The following is a 20,459-nucleotide window of genomic DNA, read 5'->3' as shown; positions in this document are numbered from 1 at the left end:
TTATGCACATGGGTTGCCATTCAGTTCAGGTTATTTATTCACATCTGCATGGTAAACATATTGCTGGACTAGTCAATTCAGATTATATTTATAATGAAGACTTCATCATCCATTAACATCAGGTAGTGTCTGTGGAAATACACATTTCAGTAATAAAGCTGCTTTCACTCAAAATCAACCCTGATGTCCTGCTTTGAGGTAGCAGCACTGATTGCTTCCCCTGTGCAAACTACCCTGATCTTTGCTTTTTATCTTGTGCTTTTGTGCACAACACTCCTCACCTGTGCTTTGCAGGATCAAGTCCAATATGTTTCATCACACCGCAAGCAACATAACGAGGTGCTGGAAGCAAGATCATGTGAATGGTAGTAGTGTTTTCATTGTCCATTGGCCGGATCCCATTATTCTTTTTTAATCTGCTTGCCACATTTCTATAGAAATGGACTAATTTGCTATCTGCCTTTGAATTCACTCTTAAGGCACCTCATACAAAAACAGTGAAGTGTTCTTAGGCTCTTTGAAACATCTAGGTCACACTGGGGATGCTCAGAGTCTTAAACACAAGGATTAGAATAGTCACTCTCCTAATAAATTTACATCATCTTCTTTGAAAAGTCACGGTCATATTAGTGACTACAGGAAGGGAACTGATGCCACAAAAGCTAATCTGTATTAATCTGCCAACCTAGATTAGAACTAGAATTTATGAATGGTGGCGAAATGTGACAGGTATGGTATAAATTGGACAAACTGATAGTCAAAGTGTATAGATCTCAAAATGGATTCTGTCTCTGGTCACTGCAGTACTACAGGGGGACTCATCCAAATATAATTATGTCCCTGCTGCTTTTGCTCCTAGAGCTCAGCTCAAGGAAAGTATGTAGTATATACTCATTATATAAAATTTCCCCTTGAATGTCATTATTAGTTAGTAGCGTAAGTTGCTGTTGTTCAGTGCAGTCTGTAGAGGAACACATGCAGAAGAGGGATAAGCAAATGCCAAAATGGGTCCAAACCAGTACTTTAGGGTGGAGCTGCTTAGCCAGGTTGTCCTGTCAGAGGCCACTCTCTGTCAGATACATTCTTCTGCAGCTTTGCCTCTCAAAGAGGATGATGTGGCCTGAAACAGCCAGCCCATGAACTGCAGGTTTTTTCAGGTAAGTCTGCTCACCTTATCATATGGACGAGTGAGGAGATAGTGCCTGAAAAAACTTAAGTGGGAGAAATACACATTGTGCAATGTACATGACCACTTTTATTGTATCCAAATGAAAGAAATTACATTTTTTCCAATTAAAATGCAAATAACGTTGATAGAACCTCATCATATACTGATGTCAGAGGAAGTAAGACTTCTAAGATCTCACTATTTGAAATCGTCTAAGTCAATAAAAACTGTTCATCCATGAAGGATTGGAGTGTTAACACAGTTTTATGTGAGGCATAAAGACAACCTTGCTTAACATTTTATTTAAATAAAATACTCTTTATGTGAAAATAAGCAATATTGTTTGTGATTTCCTTGCAGCTACTTTAAAACAAAATGATTGCTTCTCCTCTGAGATGGAGTTTTTCAAACACTAATGTTAATTGCTAATTCCTCCAAACTGGGAATAATTTTAAATTTCATAAAGCACTTTCCTCACAAATACAAGAAATTTCATTTGAATGACAGGAAGGAAATGGAAAAGAGATTAACAGAGACTCTTATCACTGTAAAAAGAAAGGCTATTCTCGAATCCCACTTATCCTTTCCTCTGCTAAGCATTCATCATTGGTCCATAGCTGAGCCTTTGTTTGCAATTATAGCATATTAAAAAAAAGTTTAAAGTGAGGAGACCTTCTTCATTGGTTTGTAATTACATATTTAGGGATACTGTGTTCTTTATTTAAAAATAACTCATTAATGTAAACAGCATATAGAAATAGCCTGCAAAGGAAGAAAGTAATGTTTAAGGAGGTCTCAGTGGGAGTCTTAAGAAATGATGTTTTGGCTGGGGAGTCCTTTTCAGATTGCAAATGTAAAAACCAGCATTTTAAATTTTAACAACTGATTCTGGGTTACTGCACAGCTGAACCATTGGCACGAAAGCCAGGTTGTTTGGAGCTTCACTTAGCTCTGTGACCAAAAGAAGACTAGAGGATGCATAAAACTTCTGAGCGACGTTATTTAGAATTCAAAAACATGAGGTACCCCTTGTGGCAAATTTTAATAAAGTGCAGAAGATTAATAACAAGATTTTAAGAAATAAGATAAAACTGTGTGCATAAAAAGGTGAAGTTAATGGGAAACTTGTTCAGAGATGCCCTATTTATCTACCTTGGGTACCATTGCAATGAGAATATCTATTACAAAAGATTCCAAAGGGCATTATATAATGTGCTCATGGTAGAATTCAGTCACCTCTGCGATGGCACATAGGAGTGTTATAAAGATCTTCACCTATTGAAGTCTTTGGGAAGTTTGTCATTGACTGTAATGAGAAGAGAACCAGGCTCCCAGTTCACAGATAATGAAATAAAGTGAGGCATATCCTTCATAAAAGGCAATGTTATGCAATTCCTGCAAACTACTTAACTGTTGTGATATCATCTTAATCTTGGAATTTTGTCCTTTGGAGTCTGATACTGTGCCAACCAAGTGTTGCTTCCATTACACAAGCATTGTTCTTTCAGATAATCTTCCACCTTATTCACTGAAGAATCATTATTCGGACAGGATTTTTCCTCTAAAAGGTAAGGAATGGTGGGAACAAGCACCCAACCTCAGTGCCCTTCCACAGTAAAGATGTGCCTGTCATAATAACCACAATTAGGCCGCTCCTGCAGGATCCGCGGTATCTATATTTGGGTGGATGCATTTATAATATTTCTAATTAGATTGGAACTTTCTTAAATCCAGGCTGTGTAAAATCTAATCGCAGAGTGAGGATTTTTTCATACCTTTAAAAAAAAGATGCAGGCAATAAAGTGAAGACTCCCTAAGATTAACATAAATCCAGTATCTTATTACCATATTTATGCATTTTCCACCAAATTTTTGGTTAATTTTAAATATTATGATTTTTTTGTAGATTAAATTTCTTTACTATGTTAAAAGCAGTGCTGAATAAGCTTTGAAATAACTCTTGCTAAATTGATAACTGCAGGGTCTCTAGTGAAGCTCTCCAAATTCTACTGGCTTACACCTGATTTGCTCTAATAAGGGTTATGGGAAAAGAAAAACTATTGAAACTCCATTTAGAGATGCCTGGCAACAGACAGGTAGAAAAGACTTCAAATTACTATTTTTCATTACTGAGGGCCCCTTAGGACTATACTGGAAAGAATTCTGTCTGCCCCAGATAAGAGTCTCCCAGCAGTTTAATGTGCCAATCAGTTGCGCTCAGCAGCCTAGAATCATCATATTGCAGCTATTGAATAGTTCCAGACCATATGCACAGAAGGATAGGGAATGTGATATGTGTCACACTTTCAAAGAAGGATGATGAAGAGTATTAATATGCTGATGAAGAAGAAAAAATAGAGTGAAATCTGGGGGATCCTAATATACCTGTGCTTTAAAGCCTGACAGATATGCTGCACCAACTATGCCACTTCATATACAGTGACATGTTTGAGTTAGCATAAGAGCCGTCTCGTACTAAATTTCTCAGATCCCCTTTATCTCTTCACCTGTCCTTTATACTATCCTGTAATTGCTTTTTTTTTTTTTTTTTTAATGAAATAAAGAGTTAAATCAGACTCAAAATACCTACAAGGAAGCCTGTAACAACATCCACTGGGTATCCTAGAAATGTGGTTGCGCATGTTCTATATCTAACTAATTACCGTGAAAACAACTGCCTCCGGTTGAACCAAGTATTGCCTCATTAGCATTTGCTGCCACAGCTATAGCTTGAAGAAGGAAAACAAAAGGAGATGAGAGAGAAAAAAGTGAGAAGAAAAATAGTGTTTTTCTTGCTGCGTCGTGCATCTTCGGTTTCAAAATTTCCTCCTTTATGAAACTAAATGCAATTAGCATGTGTCATGATGAGCAGATAAATGAACAGTGCCTCATGACCTGTTATACATATCTAGAGCACACACAATATACTTCATCTTGCATCTGACCCCTAGTAGCCAGATTTTCTGGGGTGTATTCTCAGAATTATTGTGCAGGTAGAAATTTAGGGGCAAAGTAAAACCTGGTATAAGCAGCTAAAACTGCAATGATTTCTGCTTACACCAGATCTAAATTGGGCTCAGTTTTCAAGTCTTCCTTCTTGTTCATCTTCAGGCTCATTCTGAAAAGTCAAATAAGAGCAATCAATGGTACTGCTTGCAGCATAATGAATTTTATATAAATAAATGTTTTTCAAAGGATCTGGGAGGGACAACTGTTGTATTTTCTTGTTGCCCAGAACTATGAAATCTGGAGATAGACATTTTTTTAGCTAGCTCAAAAAAGATAAAAACTGTGTTTGTTTTTTTTCACAAAAGTATAAATCTCTTATTACAGTATGAATCCAGCCAATATATGAATGTTTGCCATTTCCAGTAGCAGCATGATTTTTTTTTTTTTTTTGGCATTGATCAGGACTGGAACTCGATGCCCTTAATCATTGTTCCAGGAAATGGTGTCAACCCATGTGCATTAAAGGATTGAAGCTGTGCTCACAAGTTACAGTTTGTGGTTTGCTAATACATTCCTAAAGAACTAATTACAGAAGAATGAAACAAAACTCACACTGTGTGTTCTTGCTAAAGGCTAGATTCTGCTTGGCTCTTATGTAGGCACAAGAGCCAGGCAGCATTGAAGTCCCAGCATCGAGGGGAGTACAGACACTTCTCTCTCTTCTTCCAGGGCTGCCCAAAGCTCCAAAGGGGGTGGGGGGTTGGATCTCACTGGACAAGCCCACAGAGTGGATTCAGATTGCAGGAAGAAGCAGGCTGCATCCCATGAAGGTGTGTACTAGTAGGGACGCTCCCCCATTGAGGAGCTTCATGAAGAGCATTAGCTTCACATCACACCAATGCAGGGCTGTACTCAACAGGCTCAATCCAGTGGTAAAACCGTAAAATCCTGAGCCAGTTGCAGTGAGAACAACAAACATACTCAGTGGAGAAGGAACTGACTCTTTGGAACTACACATTTTACATGCCTGAAAACCATCTGGTGAAACAAATAGCTTGTGGACACCATTGCAAAGTACAAGTCAAGAAAGGCAGGTGATTCCCTCATCCGCACCTACATGAATCTCACAACCATTGGTGATGTCCATCTAATATTGACCATCCATTAGAAATGGTCATTTGCTAAGTTAGTAGAAGGGATGCAAACCCCATGCTGCTATTTTTCAAACATGTTCGATGCTTGAAAATCATGAATTTAATCTGAAAGAAAAGGAAACAGTGCTGAAGAAACACAAAGGGAAAAAAAATGTTTCCTAAACTGTCCTCAGGCAAGAAAATAAGTATACTGTTTGAAAGGGAAGACTCTATGTTGGTGGCATTATTTGATCTCTGTATCAGTCCCAGACTTAATTGAAAATACTTAACTGAAAATACCCCATGCAAACAGATCACTGGATAGACATTCTTATAAACAAATGTTGCAGGCCATATAAGAAAATCTTAGGTGGAAGAGTCAAGTTATTTCCTCAGTCATCTTGCTGGTGTGCAACGTATCATGCCCTCTTGCAACAGGATATTTTTATCTGAAATCATTGTGCTTCTCTTTTGCAAAAATAGTACAGAAGTATTAATCTGGTTTAGCCTATAACAACGCAGTTATGATCACTGAAGATAACGTGGGACAGTCTAATAATTGTACTATACTTCTAAAGACGCAGAAAGGGCATATTTGTCTGGAACAGACCTCTATGTAATAGTGCTGAATAAATCCAAAAAAATTCATGAAACTTGACTGGTTACAGGTTTTGCCTGGTCCAGTGTTGCCAACTCTCATGATTTTGCCACGAGTCTCATGATAACTATTGTTTTCCTTAAAGCCCAGCTCCTGGAGTCAAGTGGATATGTGATGATTTCAGCCTTCATTCTTAAAGAAAAATTAAGCTTCTAGTCCTTGTGACTGTGGAGAAAGCTTCAAAATGTGACCCCAGTGCACTCTAAAGGCTCAAAAAGCAGAAGGCAAATAAAAAGACCTCCAAATCTATTATTTTACATAATCGCATGATTTTAAAGCCAATCTCATGATTTTTTGTGAGCCTGACTCATGATTTTTGTACCTGTGGGGTTGGCAATGCTGTGATACAAACTTGACATTCAGACCAATATTGTCAAAGTACTCCCTAAGAATCACAAACCTTTCATGTGAAGCTGAACACTATTTTGACTGAACCCTAGCTCAGAGTATATGTTTGCACTTTCATATAAAATCTATAGTTTTGCACAGTCTTGATGTACAGTTAGGAGGTTCTGGTAATACTTAATGAGTTTCATGCTGTGACTTTGGGTTCATTCAAACCTGAAACTAAAGTGTAACTTGGGGACAGGGCTGCCGGGGGGGGGGGGGGAGGGGAGGGGCAATTGGGGCAATTTGCCCCAGGCCCCGCAGGGGTCCCCATGAGAATATAGTATTCTATATTATTGCAACTTTTTTTATGGAAGGGGCCCCCTGAATCCTCTGGGCAGCCCTGCTTGGGGAGAGCGGGAGGGAGTTATCCAACACAGATTGAGACCAAAGAATACTCACATAATGCAAAGTGAAATGACCAACTATTACACAATCTCAGTCTGTAATAAACCAAAGTACAAATGAAACAAATGAATAATAATAAACCAAAATTGATAGCATTAGCAGCAGCAAATAGGAATGATCCCATATTTTTTCGTAGAGCAAATGAGCATATGGTTAATCTAAGGGTATATAATAATATACCCTTATATTATAATTATATATTATATATATAATATATAATTATATATATTAAATTATATATATATATATATAATATATAATATATATATATATTAAAATTATAATAATTCAGTCATGCCCTCAACTGGAGGGAATCTGAGGGACATCTCTTTAGCCACCCAGAAACCTGAAGGACTTAAAAGAACCTGAGCTCTTTGTAGGATAACTACCCTAGAATATTATGAAGGAACCTCCCAGAGTGATCTTATTTCATTTTGTGTTTGTTTGGGGTCCTTTTAATTGACCATTTGATCACTGCTCCACAATTCTGTGGTGTTGTAAATGTGACACCTTGCAGTTTTTTTATTTTTTGTGTTCATTCGTTACTCTTCTGCTCACAGCTTCATAACGGGGTGTGCCATACTGTCTGGAGTAGCTCACAACTGAGAATGCCAATCTCAGGTCAGGCTGTCAGAAAACAGGGCAGATACCCCAAACTGGTAGTAGATTCTATAATTAGATTTCACCAAGCCAGTAACAAATGTGTACTCCTGGATTACTATATTAGTCTTACAATGGAGTCTCAGTCTCCTTAGGCTCTCCTCCACATCTTGCAGTCCAGACAAACTAGACTTAATGATAAAAGGATATTAAAACCAAAAAAATCACACCACATCAGGTAACTCCCAATCCTAAAGGAAAGGTCACTTATCCCAGGCCAATGAATGCGCTCAATCTTACACCAAAAGCAACATTGGCAGCCAATTTCTTTAGTAAACTAACTAAAGGTTTATTAGCTAAGAAAAATAAATGAGAGTTATTGAGAGTTTAAAGCAGGTAAAATACATTAACAGGTGAGTCCAAGTTTGTAAGTCCAAAGTAATAACAGAGATGTAGTGGTCTGCTAGTTTTCCATAAATCTCTCGAGGTTACCCAAAATAACTTTGGGGATCTCTCTCTTGTATCTGGAACACTCCCTGAAAGTGTCCAAACACCTCAGAGATACAGGATCATTCCCTGGATCCATTCTTATAGCTGTCTTCCCCAGAAAGCATTCTGGCAAGTGTTTCCATCACAGCAAGGGCTTTTCCTCTGTTGACTAAATGCAGAATGGGTCTGTGGATTTCCCGTTGTCGAACACAATGACCAATGTTTTGAAGTTCCATGCTTCTTCATTTACAGTTCCAAGGCTCCAATCTCATTTGATGGGCAATCCAATTACAGAAATATACACAGTGTATTTAGTTACAGCAATCCAAACAATCTTTCATTAGTTTTCATGAAGATTACACATCAAGTACATTCACATCTTAATACTAACACACTTTCCTCAGGGTTATCTAATTACATAATGTATGTTATAGTAAACAACCAGTTATAGGCAAGTGAAAACAATAACATTAACATTTCTTTGATATCCACACACAAGTTAATTGTCCTATGCCACCTAGCCTACTTATCATTTTTTTGAAGATAAGGAAGATAAGGACAAAGATGTTGCACTTGACTCACTATTCTATGGGAAGCTAGGAGAGAGTGTGGTGGACAGGTTTGATGTAACCACAGTAGCCAGGGTTGCAGAAGATACTTGTTGCAGTGTTCTGTACCACTTGGAGTTTCCTAAGGGTTGACTGCTTCATTCCCATGTACACTGCATTGCTGTAGTCCACCCAAGAATTGAAAAAGGCATGAATAACTGAGGCCAAGTCATCATTTGCTGGGAGGGGATGGAGTCCTATCTCCTAGCCACCTGGAGATTCTGGAAAATGTTACTTGTGGATGATGATATGCAAGAGTTTAGTGCCTGTGAGGAATCCAAGCGTATTCGAAAACTACAGACTGAATTGACCAAAAGTGGGTGTATACTATCAACCAAAGGAGACTGCACTGTGGATGCAAACTCTTCAAAATGCTTTCCTCTGCCCCCCACCATAACCTCTGCCTTGCTTGGGTTCAACTTCAACCAGCTGTTCCTCATTCATGAGCTGAACTTGTTGAAGAACTGGGCTGTTTTGGTGATAGTGACGTCATATGTGATGAAGCACAGATAGAGCTATGTGTTGTCTGCATATTGCTGGTACTCAAGCCCAGGTCATCTGACCAGTTCATCTAGTGGCTGGCTGTATGTAAATAAATAAATAAATAAAATAAATGTATATGTTGAATAGTTTTTCTTTCCTAATATAGTCTGTGTTTTAATGTGTTTGTTTAATGTAATAGTACAATGTCCACTGTGGTGTGTGCCCATTAGTAAGGCTAAGATTTAGTCACGCGTATTTTTGGTAAAAGTCATGGACAGGTCACGGGCAATAAATAAAAATTCACAGCCCCTGACCTGTCCATGACTTTTATAAAAAATACCCCTGACTAAATCTCTACTTCTGGGGTCCCACTACTCTGGAGGTCCCCTGCTAGAGGGGACCCTGCTCCAGTGCTGGGGGTTGACTGCCCCCTGGCTGCTGCTCCCGTGGACGGCCTCCGGGCGCCTCTGGGGCCGCTGCTCCAGCTGCCTGGGGACAGCTGATGCTTGGGCAGTACCCAGGACCACTGCTTAGGCACTTCCCGGAGTCAGCCACTGTTCCGGCGGTCCCCGGAGCCAGCTGCCCGGGGCCGCCCGAGCAGCATGCGGTGCAGCTGGCCTCAGGGAAACCACCGAGACCGCTGCTCAGGCGCTCCCCAGGGCTGCCCCCAAGACTGCTGCTTGCGCGGTCTCTGGGACCAGCCACACCAGCTGCTGATTGGACAGTCCCTGGAGCCAACTGCCCGGGGCCTCCCAAGCAATGGCCGGTGTGGCTGGCCGTGGGGTGCCCGAGCATCTGGCCCTAAAGTCAGCCACACCAGCCATCGCAGAAGTCACGGAGGTCACGGAATCCATGACTTCTGCGACCTCCGTGAAAGAATTGCAGCCTTACCCATTAGGAATTGATTTACATTTGACTACAACATCACAACAGCATTAGTGCCAGCCAACTGTCACTTTACATTCAAAGCTACATGTAAAATAAGTATGTTTTTTTTCTTTTACATGTTTGGGATGTGGTATTCTAAGAACTTGAGTAATTACAAAGCCATGTTTGGATTTAGCTGTAGTGGTTTTGCAAACTCACATCTGCCAAAAGTATTTGATTTGTTCTATCTTTTAACAACATCTGCAGAAACTGATACCCATTATTTCATGGCCCTATCCTACAGTCCTTTCTCAGTTGGAGTTTTGGTTGGCTTAAGAATGCAGGAACTGGCCTTGAGTCAACGTGTTATTACCAAGTCTATCAGATGTACTGTGAGTTAGAAATTTAGTCAAAGTATGTATTTACCCTGTAATCTCACGCAGCTCATGTAAATATCATGCCATAATATAATATATTAGTAGAGACATAGAGCTACTATATGTGTGTGTGTGTGTGTGTGTGTGTGTGTGTGTGAAAAAGTATTAATGGTTTAGTTAACCTTTGCCAAATATTGTCCTACCATATACTGTGGTAACATCAGTTATACACAAGTTCAGTGCAGAGCTCTGGGAAGAGACATTTAGGAAGGAACATCATAAGCATTTATATTAACAGCTTCCATTGTAAAATGACGTTAATGTCTAAGGGGTATTTTCTCATTCTACTGCATGGGGATTTATGTGCCTAATTCCTATTAACCCATCAATCCTTACTCATTGAGATAAAAATATACCCCTCTGTATGGATTATTATATTAAGCCATATTACATACAGCTTAGATTTATTTTATGAATATGTTGAATTCAAAAGTCAGCATTTAGTTTCCAGATAATGATACATGTCTAGCATCAGATATATAGGCATTGCTGAACTCAGTTGAAGGGGTAACACTCTGATAATCATCCATTTTATTTTAATGGTTTCTATAAAGTCCTTCAAAATTCTTTTTTTAAGTATGAGGGGGAAATGAAAGGAAGGAAAATGGGGAGGCTGTAAAGAATGGAATTAGACATTAGCAAGCAAAGTAGGCCACTGAAATTCGGATGACCCGGTGCAGCAAGAAATGCTTATATACTGTATCTGCCCACATAACTCTGGAATTTTCCATCTGAAAATGTATCTAAAGGTAGGTCTGCACTTTGAGCTGGTGGTGTGATTCCTAGCCTGAGGAGACATACCCACACTAGCTCTCATTGAGCTAGTGCACTAAAAATACATTGTAGCCCCAGCCATGTGAGTGGCAGGAGAGGCTAGCTGCCCTGAGTATATACCTAGCTGCTCTGATAGGTATGTGTTCAGGGCTGCTAGCTTCTCACTCTGTCATGACTACATTCTATTTTTAGTACACTAGCTCAATGAGAGCTAAAGCAAGTGTGTGTCTCCTCAAGCTAGAAATCTCCTGGCTCAAAGAAGAGATATACTCTAACTCTTTGATGAAGGCAGACCATAAAACTATTCTTGCAGGCTTTCTCGTGTATGAGCAGCATAATTAGAAGTGATTACTGAACCACAAAGGCTTTGCAGTTCGGGTTCAGGTTGCTGTAGTACCCACATGCATTATAATCCCTTCTCCAAACTGTCTGAATTGGTTGAATCTGCAAAATCAGGCCCTGCAGCTGCAAAGAGAAGCGCAAGGTGGGACCTCCTCTGACTTCATTAAGGCCTGTGGGTGCAGGGATCCACTCATGCAATCCCTTTGCATAATTGGGGCCTTGGATTGAAATTGTTGTTGAAAATAGGCTTTCTGGTGGATTTTCTTGAAGTCCTTATTCCATTTAAACCAGGAATACCATGGAAAAAAAATACTCTTACAGGGTTTCAGCCATTCTAGTTTTGTTCTTAAGATTAATAATTGTAGAGGTGCTTAGAAATGTAAAACAATGTGAGGGAAGGAGAGTGGAGTTAAAGTTACATTGTAGAACGTGAAAGGGTTTGATTAGATTCTAGAAGTGGGCTAATATGTTGGAAGAAGTGGATTCTAATATATTCTCAGTATTGTTTAACTATCTCTAATAATTATCCTGTGGGAAGATGTCTTCCCTTGTAAAGTAGTTTACCTTTTGTGTGTCATTGTTTTTGCAAGCATGTGGAATCTAATTTGATTGACACATTTAAGCACATTATTGATGCATATTTAATTTCCACATCTCTTTGTTACCACTCATCCAGAAAAAAAAAAATCTTGAAGTGACCCAAATGTGATTGAATCAAAACATTCTGTATAAACTGTTCAAGGTGCTAGTTACAAGTACTATTATTATAATTTACTAAAGATGGTTTTCTATATAGAACTCAAATCTTTCACCTGCCATCTGGCGGAAAAAAGCTGCAACAGTGGAACACGTGGAAAGGAAAAATTAGATTCAAAGATTACACCTGTGGCTTTCCACTTGGTTATTCTCCATAAACTTGTACTTCTGTAACATTCTGCAGTGATAATTCTTTGTAGGGAAACATGTCACTGGTAGCCTATCTGTATTTTTTTTTTCTTATCTTGTGTGGTAAATGGCTTTTTTTACCCTGGTAAACCTTTTCTTCCCCAGTTTGAGTAGGGATAGAAAAAACACATTAGGCTTGTGTGATGGAGGCTGATGCAGTGACTATAAAGTCCAAATCTGGGACAAGGTTCATAGATTTAGTGTCTGGATTTGCCACTGACTACAAAGCTGATATCAAGTGATAAGTGGGGCAAAAATTTCCATTCATAGAAATGCATTGCTATTTGGCCAATGGAGATGAGGGGAAAAGTCGTCATTCCAGCCACTTTCCAAGCTTCAAAAAGTTGAAAAACTGCTGTTCTCAAGATGACGACTATTTAAAAGTACCAAAAAATCATCCTAATCACTTGTCTAATTTTCTTCTTACCATTTAATTTGGTTATTTATTCATTTCATTTATAACGTTAATGCACAGATAACCTATGAGATTTTATACTGCAGCGCTTTTATTTATTTATGTATTTATTTGGCCCAAAGTAAGGGAGAGAAGCAACTGAGACAGATATGGATTTTGGTTTGAATACTCTGTGTCTCTGCCCTGTGCAACTCAGCTAGGAGGTTCCAGAACCATACAGAAATAAGTTATGGTACTTAATGGATATACTCAGCTCTATCTGAGTCTGTATAGGACTTTTTCAGGTCATACTCAGTCACCTTCAGAGAGCTGAGCCAATCAGAGTGTGCGTGGAGGGACAGTGGTATAAATATAGGAGTTAAAGAGAGCCCTATGGACTCATTCAATGGCTGATCCGTGCAGCACTGGGAGATGGGTCTATTGTGAGGAGTGGGTCCCAAAACATCAACCACTTTGGATACAGGTGAGCATTACTCCGGCTTTATTTATTAGGGAAGCCATCCATTAGGATAATGTTTGGTCCACTGTGGTGTGTTTTATGGACCTAGAAGGAGAGCTGGGATGGGAGCATTTGTTACTCAGAGACTGCAGAGCCTGAGGAATTTATTTAGCTGCTAGCCAACTGCTTTAAACTGGGATTTTTTTCTCAGTTGAAGAGAGAATGGGGAAGAGTTCAGGGAGGTGAAGGAATTATATTTCTTACCTGACATAGCTGGCTTTATGGGGAAAAGATACTTGCTCTGTAGTATTAGAGCCTCAGGGCTTGTCTACACAGAGCAGCATTGTCTACTACGGGGATGTCATTTCTAAAATACACGATAACCATACCCCGTAGCATGTATTGCTGCTCCATGTATACGTGCCCTTAGAGATCCAGGGAAATAATATTTTATGTACTGATCCCCAAACCTTTACCACTTTCGATACAACCTACAGATTTCTGTTTCACCTGCAAGTGAAAACTGGTCAACTATTAACCGAAGGGCTAGAACAGGGGTAGGCAACCTATGGCACGCGTGCCGAAGGTGGCACGCGAGCTGATTTTCAGTGGCACACACTGCCCGGGTCCTGGCCACCGGTCCGGGGGGCTCTGCATTTTAATTTAATTTTAAATGAAGCTTCCTAAACATTTTAAAAACCTTATTTACTTTACATACAACAATAGTTTAGTTATATATTATAGCAAGAGGCCTTCTAAAAACGTTAAAATGTATTACTGGCACACCACTTCTGAAAGGTTGCCGACCCCTGGGCTAGAATGATACTAAGTGTGCAGAACCCCTATTTGTTGCTGACAGGATTCTGACGCATTTGTAAAAGAACTGAAGTGCTGCCTTCCTTCTCAAGCTTGGAAGGGTCCATGTGACACATGCTACATAGTATGGCCACATAAAGCCTGAGAAATGATCCCTGAAAGAGGATCAGAGAGGAATGTGTCTGTGTGTGCACTACAGTATAGAAGTGTAAATGTTACAGTGAAAACCTTGCATTACAAAATTTAAATATGTAACAGCAACAAAGGGGGGAAGTCTGTATGAGGAACACCAAATTACTGTCTCATAGCTTTTGTGTAAATGTTATTTATAGTATTCCCAATACAATTTATGTTATTTTCTGTGTACACAATATGTTTGTTTTACTGAGGGCTACTCTACACTGGGAATTTACATCAGCATAGCTACACCTCTTGGGGTATGAAACAGCAACACTGCTGAGAAATGTAGTTATGCCACACTGTAAGGGTCTGTGGCCTAGAACCTAGGTGTGTAGAGCCTTGGATGGTTGATTTTCCCCACAGTGCCACTGGGAGGCCATGCAAAGCTATGCCCAGGGAGTACTGTGGAGAGTAGACGCTGCAGAAAGTACCACCCAAGAGAGCCAGAGTCAGGGCCGGATTAACTCTACTGTGGGCCCGGAGCTATTAGATTTTGTGAGGCCCCTGTATACAAGTCTTTTTCCTAATTTGAAACAAAATGGTCACAATTATGGCATCGAGGATATTAACGCTGTACTAAACTTGCCTTTTAATTAACATAAAGCCGTTCTGTGGTTACATTTCAGTCTTAAAACATGTAGAATATAGTTAAGTTAATTCAAAATAGCCCACTTCTTACCTTAGAACAGCTGATATGTTAGTGTCTTTCTTGGAGGGAGTTTGGGTGCAGGAGGGGGCTCCAGGCTGGGGCAGAGTGATGGGGTGCAGGAGAGGGTGAGGGGTGCAGGCTCTGGGAGGGAGTTTGGTGCAGGAGGGGATTCTGACCTGGGGCAGGGGGTTGGGGTGCAGGAGGGGGTGCAAGGTGCAGGCTCTGGCTGGGAGATGCTTACCACAGGTGGCTCCCGGCCGGCGGCGCAGCAGGGCTCAGGCAGGTTGCCTGCCTGCATGCCGTGGCCCTACGCCACTCCTGGAAGTGGTCGGCTGCTGGCACATCTCTGCCCCTGAGGGGAGACACTGTGTCTCCGTGCGCTGCCCGCGCCCACAAGTGCCACCCCCGCAGCTCCCATTGGCCAGACGGGGACGGTGCTGGGGGTGGGGGCAGCGCACGGAGCTGCCTCCCGCACCCAGGACTGCAGAGACGTGCTAGCAGCCAGCTGCTTCTGGGAGCAGCGTGGGGCCATGGCATACAGGCAGCCTGCCTGAGCCCTGCTGCACCGCTGGACTTTTAGTGGCCCAGAGATCGCGATTGACTGTTAGAGGCTCCAGGATCGACCAGTCGATCGTGATCGACAGGTTAGTGACCACTGAATTGTATGTAATTATGGATTTATTTTTGTGGGGAACCCCTTAGCCTGAGGCTGTAGCCCTAAAGCCCCTGTGTTAATCCGGCCCTGGCCAGAATGACAGTACCCTGCAGCCCTCTGACTGGCAAAACACACTGTTTAACCCAGTTGCCCAAGGAAGTTGTCTGGGTAACCGCACAGACTTTGGCCTGCTATGACTCAAGATCCTGTCCTGACTCTGGCTCTTGCCTCCTGACTCTAGCCTGGTACTATCTCTGATCTGTGGTCTCTGACTCTAGCCTTACTCTGACCCTGATTCCAGCCTGGTACTACCTCTGGTCTGATTCCAGCCTGGTATTATCCGGTTTCTGACTCTGACTCTTGCTTACTGAACCTAGTTCTTGCGATTCTGCTGACTCCGCTCAGTGACTACTGTCCCTGACGTGCAGAACCAAGCCAAACTGTGACTGCTAGGCCAGACCGCTGACGCCCCAGTCCCTTACGCATGCAGTGTAGATAGTCGTAGGTCACTTCTGTGGACCTAGCTACCACCTCTCGGGGAGATAGATTAGCCCCCTATCAGCATCAGTAATGACTCCATGGAAGTGCTACAGCAGCGTAGCTGCAGCACTGCATTTGAGCCACAGTTGCAGTTTAAGTGTACACATACCCTAAGAAACTATATATTACTCTCTGTTTCAAACTGACTGGGGCTATTCATGCCTACTTGTCAAGGGTTTACATACAAATAACCCTGACGTTTCACTTGGTGTAATGCTTTCTGAAAAGTCCTGAGAAGACAGCTCTTTGGCGTGTGCTTCAGCAAAGAGTTGAGCTGAGGTGCAGGAAGAAGGAGTGATGGGTTGGACCAGACATGCCAAACCCATGAAAAAAATGCAGAAATTGGGCTTGTTTTTGGCTTAATTGGCTTGTGAGTTGCTTGTTGGCTAGTTTTTGGCTTGTAGCTTGTTGCTTGTTTGGCTTGTAGCTTGTTGTAGCTTCTTGTTCTTTTTTTTTTATCAGCTCCTGGCAAGCAGGTGTAAGGGGGTGCAAGCAGCAAGAAGGGGCAAGGTGGGGGAGAGAGTCAGGGGTGCACAGCGGGCCCACCACAGTCCCAGACTGCACGGCGGGGGATCTAGTCACATAGAGTGCTAGGGTTCTTAGGGATTGGCTTGTTTGGCCTTATTTTGAAATGGGATTAGCTTGATTTCGGGGCTTATTGTGAAAGTCAGAGTGCTTATTTACTGCGTGAAAGTTGGCAACTGTGGTGGACCCCTTGGGAAGCAACCTGATGTGCTGAGATACCACTGAGTCTACCTGTTCTGTCAGCATGGGCCCCCTTTAATCTGTCTTGCTGAGCCAGGCTATTAAAGCCTCCTCTAACACACATACACACAGGCAGGGCCACACCCAGCTGTAGTTCTGCTCTGGGAAGACTCATCGTAAGGGACTTGCTCCAGCACTCAGATGTCCACCTCCCTTGGAGTGCAGACCCAATGATATATTATGAGATTCGCCCCCTCCCTCAATGTGGAGAGAGGTGTGCACACTTCCCCCCCCCCCTCCCCCAGTTAGAAATTACAGAAACTGGGTTATATTATAAACAAAACAAATGTTATTAACTGCAAAAGGCAGATTTTAAGTGGCAAAAGGGATAGGAAACAGAACAAAGCTGATCACTAAGCAAATGAAATCAAACATGCAAGCTAAGCTAGTTTCACTAAAGAAATTAGTTACAAATAGTATTTCTCACCCTAGATATTGTTGCAGGCAAGTTGCAAAGTTGCTGTGGTTCAGAGTTGCAGTTATATTCCTTTTCAGACTGGACCCCTGTCTCAGTCTGGACTCTTCCCTCGCCTTCCCTTCAGGTGGCTTTTGGAGTCTTTCTTCTTGGGCAGACAGGCCATGGAGAGGAGGAGTCCCCTTTTCCTTCATCCCCACCCTTAAATAGGATTTACATAAGGCAGGAATCCTTTGTTTCCAAATTTGACTCCCCCACCCCCCGCTTCCCTTCAGTGGAAAGGTACAAGAAGTCCCAGGAAATGTTTAGTATCAGGTGGCAAGACCACCTGACCTAATAGTGTCACAGATACCTCCCTGGACGCCTCCCAGGAGGGAGGGAGATTAGTATCTTTATGTTTTGCTTATGGCTCATCAAATTTGATGGCCTGTCTTCTGGTGGGTGTCTTTCCAATACACACCTAGTTGTAATTGTTACATAGTCCATATTTCTAACTTCAGATACAGAAATAATACAGGCGTACACATTGGATAATCGCGTACAGTAAATCATAACCTTTCCAATGATATCTCACATGAGCCATCTTGCCATAAAGTATATCTCAGTTATGTCATATTCATATCATGAGCATATTTTCATAAAGAATATGGAATGACATGTCACAGAAGGGAAGTGTCATAGAGTTATGCATAATTGACTCAACCTACCACTACCCATTACACATGCACATCCTGCTGGATAAGATGTCTTTTTCCCTCATGAGATTTTGAAAGTATTTCCCGCTACTAATATTCACATTTCACCACAACTTTTTTACTGTATTATACTCCAAGATTCCTGAACGAATCTTTTTTAGAAGATCAAGCAGTCTCAACACTAAAAAGACTAAGGGTCAGATCCTGCTCCCAGTGACTTCAATAGGAGCAGAGTCAGTTCTGGGAAATGTCTTTTGGCAGGCTAACTTTTCCTTTTGTGTAATATAATGGCATGTTGCAGATTTAGAGTTCCCTACATCTACAATGTGTAGTACATGCTCCTGGGAATGTAATGAAGAAGCTGAACAAGTGCTTCTACCTCAGCTTCATTTCCATTGTGTACTCTGTCTTGCCCTAGGCACTGTTGCATTGTAAACATGTGATTTTCTTTATAATTATGCTGAGAAAATTTCCTCCTAATACCCAAAGTATGGGTTTAAAGCCAAAGCATTTAAGCAATCAAAATAAACAGATATACAATAACTCAGAGAGATATAGTGGGTGAGATAATATCTTTTATTGGACCAACTTCTGTTGATGAGAGAGACAAGCTTATACAGAGCTTGAAAGCTTTTCTCTCTCACCAACAGAAGTTGGTCCAGTAAAGATATTACCTCACCTACCTTGTCTCTCTAATATCGACACAGATGCAACAACACTGCCTGTACAGTATCTCAGTTATTCATCTGAAATGTACAAGGAATTGCCAGATATAAACATCCAAGACAATTCTTTTTATAAACAACTATGTTTAACTGCTCTTGTGCCTTACAGATAAATGAGCAACATGCAGTAAAATTATGTAAGTGATATATAAAATCATTTGATAATTATATTATTAGCTAGAGTTGTACAAAATTACCAAATTTCATTAATCCTCTCTATCTCGCATATAATGCACACATCAACATACTGTTATGCATGTTGCAAAGCTTATTTTTTGCAAAATTCAATTTAGGGCTAAATGTTTGTCAGTTTCCTTCAAACATACTGAAATGCCACAAGAGGAAATTAGGCATTTTACTGAACTTGTGCCAGAGTGAAATTTTGCCATTTTCCTGATATTTCATTATTATTGAATATCAGCAGCTTTTTTCATGGACAAAATGTTTTTTTCAGCCATGGGTATTGCCTATTGTTTTTGTAAACCCAGACAAGATGCGTGAGGCAATACACATGCACGCACACACACACACAAAATATTTCACAGCACATTGTGGAACACTCAGATGCCTGGAAGGTGTTCTCTTGGTGTGACATGGCAGTTCTATTAATATTGATTATCCAAAACAAAATGTGTCCCGAACTCTCTGCATCTTAAAGACAAATGAAAGAAATACAACTCATGACAATTCATGACATTGTGCTTTCAAGTTCAATCTGAAAGTTTTAGTGTATCTGGTAAACATTTCCATTCTACTACTGACCTTATAACAGGAGACAGTTGCCTTGTCTGTATTATGATTCACCACACATAAAACTTACAGGACTGCTGTAAAATCTTTAAATCACAACTCTTCATGGATAAAAATGAATAGTAGAGCAGAAATGCATGGAAATAAAAAATACTATCCCAAGTAAAAGTCATAAAAATATAAATTATTCTTTACTAAGTAGGGCATGAACTTAAACATGAATAACACAACATATAATAAATAACTTGTGATAAATTCCTTATAATAAAATTCCTTGAAAACTTGTGATAAAATGTTCAGTAAAAATGTTCATAAATATTCTTTTCAGCACTATTTAAAAGTGACTTTTTTCTTTTATAATAATAATGCAGTAAATGTCAATCACCTCCAGTGATCTATATCCTGAAGAACAGTGGTTAATAGATGGATATTTTTCACACTTGCTCACTTCTTATTTTCAGGATTGAGAGGTATGTTAAAGTATCTTACAGTAATTTTCATTTCAAAACAAGTTTAAAAATGGACCTATATTTAAAGAGATTTACTCACTAATTGTTCTTTCTTGAACCTTTGTAGCACATTTTGCAGGATTCTGTTGATAAAGGACTTCATAGTTGCTCTGGGTCCCATCCTGAATTTCATATTTAGGCAAAAACTACCCTTAGTATTTTTTCTTGAATAAAAAGTTCAGCAATTGATCTCTGAGAGCTGAAAATTTATTTAAATAAATGTTCAAGAGAGAAAAATATTCTGCTATTGATGTTATTAACCAAACCCCTTTTCAAGCGGATATGTTAAAGGTATGTTGAATAAGAGCTTTTATTACTGAATCTGGAAATTAATACCACTGGCCTGATTGTGCATGCCATATACAGTTAAAACTTTTTTTTAACTTCAGTTGGGGTTCTGGGTGCAGCAGTTTTGAGCATCTGCTACCCATTGGTACTCTGGAAAGTTTGAACCCCATGACTCTCTCTATAATCCGTGAGCATCTCTGAATGGGTATAGCCCATGATTATTTCCACTCCAAATTTTAAATATAGTTGTATACAATACTTCATTATGTAACATAAAGAAATGTGTATGTACAGTAATCTACTTTACAATGAATGGAGGTATGGACTGTGGGGATACATTGGATTAGCTTCTGGTACATATATTTTAGGT

The sequence above is a fragment of the Emys orbicularis genome, chromosome 9 (assembly GCF_028017835.1).
Source record: "Emys orbicularis isolate rEmyOrb1 chromosome 9, rEmyOrb1.hap1, whole genome shotgun sequence".
NCBI lineage: Eukaryota > Metazoa > Chordata > Testudines > Emydidae > Emys > Emys orbicularis.
This window is presented reverse-complemented; position numbering follows the sequence as displayed.